The following is a 4,474-nucleotide window of genomic DNA, read 5'->3' on the forward strand; positions in this document are numbered from 1 at the left end:
GTTACAAAGACAGACTGGGTTGGCTTTTTCCATATAGTTGTTCCCTGGGTGCCTGTTTCCAGGGGGGTAACTGCCACTGCAGCTGCCCTAACTAACTTGCCCAGCTTTGAGTCTTTGCAGGGTCCTGGAGAAGGGAACAGTGGCCTTGTTATTGCATGAGCAGTTGAGATGAGCCATAAACAATGCACAAAGCTAAGGAGGGCTGCTGGGATCCAGCTGCTGGGTCAGTAGGACTTTCACCTACAGCCCTTCCCTCTGCTGTTGGAGAAGGGCCACCATATCCCACTCAAAGCTTTGCCTTTCTAGGAAGAGGAGTATGCTGGCTTCTGGCCATTTGGCCGTATCCCTGAATGGCAGGATCAAAACATCAGCACAGGCACTGTTACTGTGCCTAAGGTATCCCAGGCAAGTAAATCACTGAGCACAGTTATAGGATTGATGTGTGTCTACAGAATTATCACAGCTGTTAGATCCCCAAATGCTCCTGGGGAAGGCTTGGATGATGGCTTGGGGGAAAGAAGGGGGGTCAGGGGGAGTTTGCAGAAATTAGAGTGCAAGATATTTAGAACCAAAATGGGATATTTTCCTTTAAGCAGCACATAGTCTCCTGCAAGCAAGACTAGTCCCTTTGTGTAGGCATTCTCACAAAATTTAAAATGTGGAATGGCTACAGCAGTGGGTCCTGGGAAACAAATCACCTAGATTAATTTATCTTTAAGTGGTTTTATTGAGGAAGAGGGGCTGAGAGCTGAGTTCCTCTAATGAGGGACTCGATGTAATTTTAAACTCTTCTAATGGCACTACAGAACAGTCAGCATGTGGAATTCACTGCCCCTGAAGGTCATCAAGATGACAATTCATCATCATATTCAGTGAGTAACTCTAGAGGAAAGCTCAGACGGGGAATGAAATTGCTTGCTGGGGTGGGAGAGGGGCTAGACTTCCCTTTAGGGGCTACTAGAGAATTTCCTACATCCCCATATGCAGAGTTTGAAATATTTTTTTTGCCTTAATTTGAAGCATATTTATTACCCATTAACAATCCCAGGTTATTGGTTTTAACTCCTGGAGGCAAAATCCTGTACTAAATGCAATGGAGCACAGGCATCACGTTACTGCTAAGGCAGTCTCTAGAATGCGGCTAAAATGCCATTTCAAGAGAGGTTTAGTCAGGAGCGCTGCCATCTTTTCCGCTGCCCCGAAATGCTGCCCCCCCACAGAAGCGGCGGAAGGTCCTGCCGCTGAAATACTGCTGCGGTCGCCGCCCCCCAAATCACAGTGCCCTAGGCGACCGCTATGGGGGGGGAGAAGGGGGGAGATCGATCTAAGATACGCAACTTCAGCTACGAGAATAGCGTAGCTGAAGTTGACGTATCTTAGATCGACTTAGAATTACTTACTTTGCGTCCTCGCGGCGCGGGATCGAAGGCTGCGGCTCCCCCGTCGACTTTGCTTCCGCCTCTCGCCGAGCTGGGGTTCAGCAGTCGACGGGGGATTGATTTATCGCATCTACACTACACGCGATAAATCGATCCCCGATAGATCGATCGCTACCCGCTGATCCGGTGGGTAGTGTAGACGTACCCTGGGAGTTGAACCCAGGTGTTCTGACTCCTAATACTTTTCTCTCACCTCTACACAAAACACTATGGTAAAGAATATAGGTTCAAAGTGTCTAGATTTATTTCGACAGGAGGGCAGGGTGGGAAGCAATAGATGCACTCTTCAATGCAGCAGTAGTGAGTTGAGTTGATCCTCTCTTATTCATACAGTCTGCTTGTCCCAGAGCATGACAAGAAAAAGATGGAAGGTGGGATTTGTACATGAGTCTTTGTGAGTTAGCACAAGTTTAATTGAAAGTCAATGGGACTTGTGCTGCTAAGCCATTTAGGCACCTAACTCTGATTGATTTCAGTGGCAGTTAGGAGCCTAAATACCGTTGAGGATCTGGGTTTTAAATGCCTTTGAAAATCTCACCCAGAGACTCCATTTAGTTCAGTTTAGCGGTTGGATCATACACAGGCAAAAAACTGGAGGCAGCATCTCTGTAAAGTTGTGCACTGAGCTGGCTTGGAAGCATAAGTGCTAGAACTAAGGGTGCTGGGGGGTACTGTCGCATGTCCTGGCTTGAAGTAGTACTGTAAGAACAAGCCAAATACATGGTATCTGCCTTCAGCACCCCCACTATAAAAATTGTTCCAGCACCGCTGCTCGGAAGGCTGCAAAAGTACTGGACCATCATTAGATGAGACAGCATTGTAAGACCAAAGAAGTGGGGGTCAAGATAACTTTTAAACCAAAGTGCAAAAGCTTGTAGAGATTCATTGTACGCCTGTTTAGAGGGAGAATAGCTGAGCTAGGTCTGGCTAGAGAGAAGTCTGAGCATATTTAAAAAAAAATTGGGTTTGCATAAAATACTCAGATATCAAATCATAACTCACAGTTGAAGAGGATGGTTAGTGGAGTAAGCATCATATTTGAAATAGACCCATTGGAAGCACAGGTTAAAAATACATCAGGATTAAATAAACCTGACATCTACCCAAAGCAGACAAACCAAATAAAGTGTGCATGGATGTGTGGGTCTCTTGAATGAAACTTTGTGTACCCATTAAAGATGGGTATTTTTAAAAGGATGGTGTTTTGCTTTGTTAAAATTACCTACTGAGAGGTTTTTAAAGGACTTTCTGCTTTTTTGGGGGTAGGGGGAGGGCAGAGGCTTAATGACAGAAGGTATGAAAGATATTTAAATGAAACAAACAGGGCTCTTTGTGTTTGGAAGTTACATGTTGTTCTGGGATCAATTTGAAATCTAGTCAATTTCAAAACCAAGTTAAAAGTAGCTTTAGATGTTACACCTGTCCCTGAATCTTCCTGCCATTTTTGTCACTTTTCAAGTACAGCTTCTATCTTTAAAAATGCTTTTTCTAGTATTACTACATGAAGGACTCAGGGAAATTGAGAGTATAAGGTAAATATTGAAACTGACTATACACACAGTGCTGCCAAAGGCACGTAATAAACAAATGGAGAGCCTATTTCCCCTTATAATCTCCTTCAGCAATCAGACTCTCAGGTGTTAGCTGTAATAATACAGCTAACAGACAAAAGCCAAATTTTTAAGTTCACTTTGTCCTGTTAACACCAAGCCTTTTAGGGGGGTCAGCCCATTTCATATTGCATGTATTCTACCATTCCATGGACCATGCTTTACTCTGCGACTGTAACTGTTTTACTACACTCCTGCAAAATTCTTCTTGTACAGGGTGAGTAATTTGTTCTGGGTGAGTAAAGAATCATGTTTTTTCCATTCTTATCATGCTGAAGGGTGGGGTGGGGTGGGTTTGCGCCTGGGTTGGTAAAGTTTGTGACAGTTTGGCAAGCCTGCGATAATCTCATCTCCTCCAATGATACGTCTCCTTGCTGCCTCTTGCTTTCCCTGTTGCTATGCCAAAAGATGTATGTTGCTAGGATAAGAGCCATTTTCTCTCCCTCTTCCATATCTGTTGCTGCAGTAGAAGTCACAGAACCCCCTCTGTTACCTTGGTAACAGTCTCCTCCTACTGTCTCCCTGGTAACAGTCTCCCCATCTTTTTCTTCCCTCTTCTCTCTGTTGCTACAGTAACAGTTGCCTGCTCCCCATCTCTCCCTGTTGCCTATGTTGCAGCTTTAGTTCTTTATCCCTCTGTAGGGCATGCGCTCAGTCACCATGGTAACATTCTCCCTCTTTCCTTTGTTGCTATGGTAACATTCTCCCTCTTCCCCCAGTCCACTTCTCATCTTCCCTTCTACCCCTCCACTTCTCTGTTGCTATAGTGCCAGCCCCCCCCCCATAACATAGCCTAAAGGAAGATCCCTGTAGTCAGCTCCGTAGGGGCTTAGCTCTCTCACTGCCAGGGCTTTACAGCAATGAGGGTCATGCTGCAGCGCGGGCGCTGGTTTCTAGGGATGGGACATGTCTGGGTGATCGTTATCCGGGGTACGGTCGGGCCCACTGTGCTAGGCTCTGCACAAACACACACAAACAGGCCCTGCCCCGAAGAGCAGCGGAAGCACCCCAGCAGCTCAAGGGGCCCCCTATTAATTGTGTGTGTATGTGGGGGAGAATATATTCCTGTTTAGGGCCCCTAGGGTGACCCGATGTCCCGATTTTATAGGGACAGTCCCAATATTTGGGGCTTTTTCTTATATAGAGGCCCATTACCCCCCACCCCCTGTCCCCATTTTCACACTTGCTGTCTGCTCCCCCTAAGGGCCCCCAACGGGCCAGATGTCAGCCCTGGAGCGGGCCCCTAGGGGTGCCCAGCGGGGAAAGGGCCTGGCTTGGCGGGGAGAGCCTCTGCCTGCAATGGGCTCCGGCTCTACCCCACCCTCTAGGCCCAGGGGCGCAGCCATGCCCCCTCCATCCCGCCTCCGTCCCTCCCCTTCTCCCGCCCCCCCGTTCCCATAGCAGCCGCCGGCCGCTCCCCCCCCA

This window comes from Terrapene carolina, unplaced genomic scaffold (genome assembly GCF_002925995.2).
Source record: "Terrapene carolina triunguis isolate 2854851 unplaced genomic scaffold, T_m_triunguis-2.0 Scaffold236, whole genome shotgun sequence".
Lineage (NCBI taxonomy): Eukaryota > Metazoa > Chordata > Testudines > Emydidae > Terrapene > Terrapene triunguis.